A 10,352-nucleotide genomic window follows, 5' to 3' on the forward strand; every position below is an offset into this window, starting at 1 on the left:
GACTGCAAACACCATCAGTATTAGCTCTAAAATGTCATAACACCTACCAAAAGGAGGAACAACCCAGGTAACAACATTCACCTTGCAAATATCGTGCACAAACTAAGTTTAAAGCCTAAAAATAACCTGAAGTTCAAGCAAGGTTTTTTTATTTATTGTTTTCATCATTTTAAACACAAATACATATACACCTTTTACTCATACTCTCATACAGATTAAAAAAGCGATATAGAAAATGACATGTATATTCTAGTACTTATTGTTGAGAAAAGAAGAAGAAATGCTCTTTATCATTTTAAAATTGAAAAGACATTTCCATTTAGACCATTTCTTTTTGTAAAATATTTGTTCAGTAAATTTTCCCTTCAAAATGTAGTAATTTTATAAACATTTCAAAACATCATCAATAAGCATTCTAAAAGTATTGCATGACAATACATAGTCCCATACCGGTTGCAAAATTTACTGTACCACAACAATATTCAAATTTTATTATGTAGGTTATGGTAAAAGGGAAAATTGTGAAACTAGGATAGGAATGGTTGGAATTCAAGTAGAGACTAGACCAGAAAAAAAGACAAATTTATTTATATAGGTTTCGGTCTTTAACCAAGTCAATAAACTGTGACATGTAGGTGATCATGGATAATTTAGCTATATTGTTGTATTATTATGTTAGAAGTTTTAATGAGTGTAGTATTATTATCTACAGAGATAAAAAAAAAACTTGAATGTAAACTAACAATTCATGCTATTTTTCTAAGTCCAAGGGCCATAACTAAATGAAAAATAAACGGATGGAGACGATATTTCAACTTGGTCTGTAACTTGTTATAGCAAAGCAATGTACCAAATATCAAATGAATATCTGCAAGCACAAAAAAAGTCTGTAAAACTGATAATTCATGTTATTTTTCTAAGTCCAAGGGCCATAACTAAGTAATAAATCAACGGACCGGGACCAAATTCAAACTTGATCTGTAACTTGTTATCGCAAAGAACGTACGAAATATCAAATGAATATATGTAAGCACAACCTAAAAAAGGTCTGAAAAACTGATAATTCATACTATTTTTCTAAGTCCAAGGACCATAACTAAGTGAAAAATCAACGGACCAAGACGAATTCGAACTTGATCTGTAACTTGTTATGGCAAAGCAACATACCAAATATAAAATAAATATCTGCAAGAACAGAAAAAAGTGCAGAAAACTGGACTGACGGATATACGGACGGAGCCCAAACCTAAAGTCCCTTTCGACTTAGTCGGTAGGGGACTAAAATCAATAATGACATTCTTTCTTGAAAATTGGAATATGCATCTCTTTACTAAAAGGATTATAAAGTTTAAAACCATGTGTTCTTTTTCTGGGAAACCACAATACCAGTTTGTACATTAAATCCCATTCTTTTACCAGCTTTTTGAAAAATCCAATCTGATAATTTTGTCCCTAGTGTAGAGACAGAAGGACAATAAAAGAGATTTGCTTAATTGTTTCTTGTTCTAGTGCACATATTGAACAAAGAGGATAGTTCTTAATTTTTGACATAAGTAGGAGTTTGGTAGCACTTACTATTCTATGAATGATTATATAGTTGAACCAAATCAGTCCTGAATCTTTTGTTACAGATTTGATGTTTGTATATACATGTTTCCAATTTGAATCTAATTGCAAATTCAAATCAATAATCCATTTGTTTTCCACAAATAGGTCGATGCTGTTATTTTGATATTAAATAGTCATAAATATTCCTAGAACCTTTTTTGTATTTACACAGAATTTTAATGAATTCAGGTTGATATGGTTGAAAAATTGTATCATGTATAAGCAGTTTGATAGTTGTCTATGAGTGCACAATAGCTTGTCTCAATCCTTCATATGTAGTAAATGGAATCTGAATTGAGTAATCATTTGTGATACTCTGGTAGCTGATAAAGTTGCCTTGCGTATCTAATAAATCAAATATCATATGAAACTCTTTGTCATATAATTACTTGCAAAATATGTATTTATTTTGAATCTTTATTTTATCATTATACCATAGAATTTTTATAAGTTGCTGTATCCACTGTAAACTTGGTTTGGGAAGCGAAATGAACAAGTGCGTATATTTTGATAGAAACAAACTTTTCACTATTGTAATTTTTTCTATGCGAGAAATATATCTTTTTGACCATTGGGTTATTTCTTTTTGGATAGCTGTAAGCCTGTTGTCAAAATTAAGCTTTTCCATGTTCTTAAGGTTTACAGTACATGTAATCCTTAGAACTGTGAATGGTTCTGCTGTCCATTGTAATCCAGTATCACTACAAAAATTATCTTTAGTATTAAACTTAGAAACAACCTAAATTGATTTGGTTTTGGAAATATTGGGTTTTAAACCTGAAAATTTTGACTATTGAAAGAGATCAGGAGCACTTTTTAGACTTTTTTCTGATCCATCCAAAAATAAAACTATGTCATCTGCATATTGTATTAAACAAATTTATTTTGATGCCCGTGATATGTTTGGTTTGTGGTTTCATATGGCCTAAAATTTCGACATAAAGGTTGAATAAATAAGGTGATATTGGATCACCTTGACGACAACCTCTGCCAATTTCAAAGAATTGTGAAAAAACATCATTTTTAATAACACATAATTTGGCCTTATTGTATAACACTGATACCCATTTGATAAGATCAGGACCGAAATTTAAAAAATAAGGTTTTGTACATAAATTTCCATAATATAGAATCAAATGCTTTTTCAAAATCCACAAGTAAGAGTACACCTGGGATATGTTTTTCATGTACAGAATCTATTACATCGTATATCAGTCGTGTATTTCCCCCAATAAACCTATCTTTGAGGAAGCCCTTTTCATTGTCATGTATTAGAAAATCAAGAACATTTTTTAATTCCATTTGCTATACACGCAGAAACAATTTTGTATGTTACATTAAGAAGTGATATTGACTACGGATAACTCCGTTTACCTGATCAGGATATAGGGTGTGACCGGTTGACAGGGGATGCTTACTCCTCCTAGGCACCTGATCCCACCTCTGGTGTGTCCAGGGGTCCGTGTTTGCCCAACTATGCAAGGTGTCAAAATCAATGTGCCAAAAACGGCTTAACAATCGGTATGAAACATGTCAGACAGCATTTGACCCAATGCGAGGTTGTACTGACGAACTAGATCGTTATAACAACCATAGAACTTGCGAAATGCTGACTTCAATCGAGACTGTTGAAACCCCTGTACCATCAACTTGTTTGTCAGTAGCTTACCTCGATTTAAAAACTGACTATACGCAGAACAAGCTCTTGCATATCGAATCAGTTGAGATATATAAACACCATATGCAGGTGATAATGGAATATTGCTACATAAATATGGGAAGTTGACGATGGAGAAGCTGAAATCATCCCGTTTGTCATACAGTTGAGATGTCAGTTTGCTGTTAATGTCTACTTTCAATAAAATATCTAAATATGAAGCAGAAGTGGACGACTCTGTGGTGTCCTTTATTTCGAGCTCACAGGGATATATCAAATCGACATATGAATGAAAGCTATTATTGTTAATAGACAAAACGTCATCGATATATCTAAATGTCGAATTGAAAGCCACAGCGAGAGATTTTTTCTTCTCGCGTAGAAATTTTTGAATAAATTCTGCTTCATATGAATATAGAAACATCTATTTTGTGTTGTTTGTGTGAGCTATGAGATTGATCACTGTTCGTTATCTTCACCTTTCATAAGTCGCCAATCTGTAGGTAATTTCCGAGGTTTGTCTCCTTGTTTCTGTGTTACAAACAGTTCCCTTACATTAAATCCAAAAAATTATTGACCTAATTAAAAAGCATCGAAGATCTTTCAAAAAACAATTGACAAATTCTGAAGTAAATTCGTCACTTTCAGGACTTTTACCATTAGACACATTTTAGTGCTAAAAGGGCTTCTTCATTGTTTATATATCCCTCTAATTTTTTTGACATGTTGTCATCAAGTATTCTAACATCATTCTTATCAATAATGGTATAATAATGGTATCAATGTTCACATCTTGTAATTTATTATTATAACTAGAATAAAGATTTTAGTAGAATTTCTCAATTTCTGCTCAAATATGTGTTATATCCAGGTGTCAGTATTTGCCAAACTCTCTATTTTGTATTGCTTATAGGAGTTGTAAGATTGATCACTGTTCATTATCTTCACCTTTCATAAATGAGTTATGAACCGACATCCTGAATTATCTCTCTTTGGAACTTGCCATATTGGTGAAATACGAAGATTAGAAAGAGGCAACTCTTCGTATGGTCTGCCAATCTTGCATAAATCGATTGTTTTACGATTTTTCTTTAATAGCTTGGTGTTCATATGCTGATATCAAGTTAGCTAATTGTATATGTAACTGAAATTACTGAGTAAATCCTAGATGTAGTTTGTTTGCCACTGGTCTATTGGGGTATTGATCTAAAAAAAAATAAATCAGAACTGGAACTCTCATTGGCGTTTTGCCTAAACCCCAAATTTGGTTGGTTTAGGAATTGGTTTCTTGGTCTTTGCGTAGAAAAATAAGGCCCTCTATATATGAATGGTTGGTTTTGTTGCCCTCTGAAAGTAGCTGCTGAATTTGACACTGAAAACTGATGTTTCCCTTGGGAGCAAACATTGTTGAGGGATTTGTATGCATTTCCTTACGGATGATGAATCCCTGGTCAGTGCGTTATGACATGTTGCATATCATAGCACAATCACATATGATCAATGGAAATTGCTGCCATATCGTTTAGGATTGAAATTTTAAAATTTCCCAGCTAGAGCGTGTTTCAGACAGGGGATGATTACTCCTCCTAGGCACCTGATCCCACCTCTGGTGTGTCCAGGGGTCCTTGTCTGCTCAGCTCTCTATTTTGTATTGCATATATGAGTTATAAGATTGATCACTGTTCGTTATCTTCAGCTTTCACTCAGTTATGACATAAAAGAACCCTCACTGTTACAGCCCTCCGCGCTAAGGATAGATTTAAATTTTTCGTACTTTACCTAATTCCACAATTAATTCCACATTTAGTAATCGTACGTATACTCTAACAGCCCTTTCAAAAGATGAAATTTATCAAAATCATGCTTCAGTTTTAGAAACATTTAATATCCCAGTCAATGAGATGGATGGCTAGGAATTACCATATCTACGGTATATTGGATTCTTAAACTTCACAAAAATCCTACAAGAAAGATACATTGCTAGATCGAGTAAATGTTCTATCAAGCCCCCATCTTTGCTCCTCACAAAAATATTAACAGCAGAAACTTCAAACGTACTGCGCCATAACATATGTCTGAAGCAGGGTAAATCAAATGTGGACTCTAAAATATCTATAGAACTTTCAGTGAATTTAAAATAACAAAACATTTCTCAAATCAACATCATCAAAACATAAGACACCTAACACGACCATTACCCACGATAAATTAAAAACTAGACTTTTGGACACCATAGACATTTGATGTATACCTATTTATTAGTAACTGGTTACCTACTAGTGGACTTTTGCGAAAAGGGCTGACTTTTACAGTCAACGGCTGACTTTGACACAAGCATAATATACGGAAACCTTTTCGTGACATATCTGTACATACATGAATAAGTGATGAACCGATGCATTGTACAGAAATGTTAGTTGTCCAAAGAGTACCGATTTGTCCCGGTTCATTTCCATACTCGTGCTGTTTCTGGAACAGTAAAGTCTATGTGACCTAATCTCGCCATATATTCCTCCTGCACCCCCGCTCCCGTGGGGATCCGGGTTAGAATAGGTCCTCAGTACCCCTTGCTTGTCGTAGAAGGCGACTAAATAGGGCGGTCCTTCGGATGATACCGCAAAAACAGCAGGTGTGGCACGATAAAGATCCCTCCTGCTGAAAGCCCATAAGCGCCATAGGCCTAAATTTTGCAGCCCTTCACCGGCAGTGGTGACGTCTCTATATGAGTGAAACATTCTCGAGAGGGACGTTCAACAATATTCAATCAATCCCGCACCCCCGGAGCCTTAAGGATGGAGCAAAAATTGATCAAAGTTAAAGCATCTTCCCTATAACCTCACAGGGCTCACGGCGGGTGTGACCGGTCAACAGGGGATGCTTACTCCTCCTAGGCACCTGTAATTCCGAATTGTCGGTACGCTTAGCATGCACTGTGTTGTGATTAAATAAACCTGTATAACGACTTCATACATTGTTATGATAAAAGAAAACGCAAAGCTCTTGCATAATAAACTTACATGTACATTCGATTTATCATGTTGCGATGACTTTTGTAAAGTTTGAACATGAATCAATTTACCTGTGCGAGTTAGGATTTTACACCTGCAATGTATGTATGCATGCAAAAATGAAATGAATTGTTTTTATTTTTTAATAATTCTCAGACAAATGAAAGAGGTTCAGGCGGTTTAAAACCTAACAGGCGCACTATAACAATATTGCAACGTACAGTGATCTGAACACACTCACCATTGCTTAGAGAAATACTACCATATCACTAGAAACGCTACATGTGGCTCTCTAGCGAAGCAATAGAAATTCCTCACAAACTGTTCGCTACACTTCCTACGCTCAGGAAAGCTTCGTTCCGAAGCTTAGCATGGATCTTCTCCGATTGTTTGGCACCTCTTCGGCAAAGACATCCGCCCTTCACGACGACAACCACCGTTGTCCCCGGACGAAACCCCGTCCGTACATGGACACAAAGTCCCAGAAATACTCTATCTGAAGCAGGTCTCCCACCAAACATCAGTCACTACCCTGCCATGATTTTGTAACGTGCAGTGGTTTAAACACGCCCGCCTTTGCTTTTGCGTGATCAAGATAAATCACCAAACAAACAAAAAAGTTAGATGAAGAGCGAGGCAGTAGAAGATCCCTGTATAAATGTTAACAAGTCGATATTACATATATTTAACGATATTGTGCTTCCATACCATACGCAGGTTTAAATGTCCAAGTCAGTCGTTGATTGTGAAAGTCAGCCCTTCTCGCAAAAGTCCACTAGCAGCCTGCTAATTAAAGCGAGAAAAGCTAGTAGGGATTCATTTCCAAGGAATTGTTTTTATCATATCTAATATCTAATGGCCTTCATTTCGACATTTAGATATATCGACCCGCCCCTTCTTCAGGACAAACGAAAAGAATTACATAATATGGTCAATATCAACAGAGAATAATAACAAAAACTACATATAAATACATAATTAGCACTACAACTACACTAATCTACAAACGTATTTACAACCCAGACTACATGTAGTCTTCGTTGTAAATACGTTTGTAGATCAGTGTAGTTGTAGTGCTAGATGTATTTATATGTAGTTTTTATTATTATTCTCTGTTGATATTGGCCAATTCTTTTCGTTTGTCCTGAAGAAGGGACGGGTCGTCCCGAAAATTTGACAATCTGGTTGTTCGTGTAGTTGGTCATTTTAGTGCTTTGTATATATATATATATATATATATATATATATATATATATATATATATATATAAAGCACAAACAAACAATTATAACACCCAACCTTACGTTTACCCCTAGGATCTAAACGATACATGTGAAAATCAATTAATTAATATATAAAGCACTAAATACCGTACGTCGCTGGTTCGACCCCGGGCTGGGGCGAAAATTTTCAGTACCTAGTTGTGATTATTTAGTGCTTTATATATTAATTAATTGATTTTCACATGTATCGTTTAGATCCTAGGGGTAAACGTAAGGTTGGGTGTTATAATTGTTTGTTTGTGCTTTATATTAAATATTCTATACAATTGCATCGAGAGATCCACTCTCCTTATAAAATATCTTAAACACTGAATGACACAGCGACTGTGTGGGATTGCATCAGTGTGTATAAGTAGCGCTTTAGGAGCATAACAAAGCTTCCTTTTTAGGGAAGTCGTTGTGGCTGAGTGGACTTACGCACTGGTTTGACAATCTTGCTAGGCGGTGGGTGCCGTACGTCGCTGGTTCGACCCCGGGCTGGGGCGAAAATTTTCAGTACCTAGTTGTGATTATTTAGTGCTTTATATATATATATATATATATATATATATACGCTTTAGAACTTTACGCTCTAAATTACCTTTATTTTTACACCTGTTTCGTCTTTTTTTTTTTTTAACCTTTTCAATCAAATATCTATATTTTATATTTTCTTTGATATTGTTACTACTTTTTTATTCAATAAAACTCTAATGAACTATATTTTGTATTCTACGATCGTTATTTCGGTCATCTGCTACATACCTGTAATCATGGAAGCTCGGTAAGTACACAAATCAAAATGTTTTGAAAAAATACATTTACGATTCAAAAGTTAAAGTTTTGAAATTGGAGTCAAACCCCAAGGTCAAGGTTACACGGTTACACATCACAGCATCAAATGAAGTTTATTGACGTAAGAAATCTTAATACAAAATATGAAAGCCATACCTTAGATAGTTCAAGAGATATTGCCTAGGTTAGATTTTCTTAAAAGTAGGTCAATGTCAAAAAGGCGAAAATGTTGGTTCCAAAAGATAAGTCTAGTCACAAGGAATACATATATGAAATATGAGAACTCTATCACTCACCATTCAAAAGGAGCAAGGTTCAAGTTTCAGAAAGACAGGACAAAAACAATATATACTCCCTGAATTTAGCTACGGGGGCATAAAACACTTGAATCCACAGACCTTAGGAACATCCGTATTTTGATTTGGTTTAGTAACGCTCTGTTGATTTTGACAAGGAGTTTGTTTTTTGTTTTTAATTACCTATATATTTTCCATATCAAACTTTGATCTTCTATTATGGCTTCATCTTACCTCTGGAGTCCCTGAATTGAACAAATTTGAATTGCACTACTGGAAGATCCTTGCATATTAATATGAATAAATATTGTTCCTGTTGTTCATAAGAATAAGATTTTCAAAGATGTTTCTCTATCTATTTCCATATATAACTTTGATCTATTGTGACCCCATCCTACACCCGTGGGTTGTGGTTTGAACAAACTTCAATCTGCACTACCTGGGGATGCTTGCGTATTGTATTCATGGACCTCTTGTTATTGAGAAGATATTTTCCTATATTCCCATGTCAAAATTTGATTCCCTATTATGGTTCCACGCTGCCTCCGGGGATCAGAATATGAACAAATGTGCTTCCGCACTACCTGGGAATGCTTGTACATTAATTGTAAAACTTATACGGTGCCAATTTTGATGCACCAGATGCGCATTTCGACAAATAATGTGTATGATTTATCATCGCCCTGTTGTTCTTGAAAAAATCTTTTAAAATGTGTCCTATATATCCCCTTTTAAAACCTTGATCTCCTTTCGTGACCCCATCCTATCCCCGAGGCCAACAAACTTAAAAATGCACTACATGGAGATGGTTGCATATTGATACGAGTATTCATGGCCCTGCTGTAAGTTTTTAAGAGATGTTTTGCTATATATGTAAAACTTTGTTCCCCTATTATGGTTCCATCGTACCCCTGGGGACGACAATTTGAACAAACTTGAATTTGCGCTACCTGGAAATGCTTGCATATAATATGATTATTGATGGCCTTGTTCATAAGATGTTTTAAAGATTTATCCTACATATTACCATGGAAAACTTTGATCCCCTATTGAGGACCCACCCTATCCCTGGGGCATGATTTGAACAAAGTTAAATTTATACTATGTCAGCAGGCATTCATATGAATTTCAACTTTCCAGGAAGTTTATGTCATACATTTCAAAATATATCTGACTGAAGAGGCACAATCATTCCGTAAAGTTCGTATTTGATGCCATATTTTGATAGAAAAATCTTAATCATACACTGATAAGAACATCATTCCTCTTCATGTATAAAACATGAAAATATATTTATCACTATGAGATGAAGATCCAGCTACCTACAATTTTCAAAACAAACTTGAAAGGTGGGGGTATTTTTCATCAAGATGTAAACGTAGCTGAATATCTAAAACTATATAACATTTTCAGGTATGAATATCGCTTCTCTTCATGTATAAAACACTCCATTGATAAAAAATGAAAAATTAATATCCATCTACTTTGGATTTTAGAAAAAAGCATTGGAATTATAGAAATTTTCTATCAAAAAGAATTGGTAGCTGGTACCCCAGTCAAGACATCTAATCACCCAAACAGCTCATTAATTACATTAAATCAAATATTACTTTAAGCTAAATAATAAGCTACTCAAGATTTTACAAGAACACTTGAAAGTTATTTTTACACTGATCATAACAATATTTATTAAGTACATGTACAGTGTATTTAGCAAAGTCAAACA

The sequence above is a fragment of the Ostrea edulis genome, chromosome 4 (assembly GCF_947568905.1).
Source record: "Ostrea edulis chromosome 4, xbOstEdul1.1, whole genome shotgun sequence".
NCBI classification, from domain to species: Eukaryota; Metazoa; Mollusca; class Bivalvia; order Ostreida; family Ostreidae; genus Ostrea; species Ostrea edulis.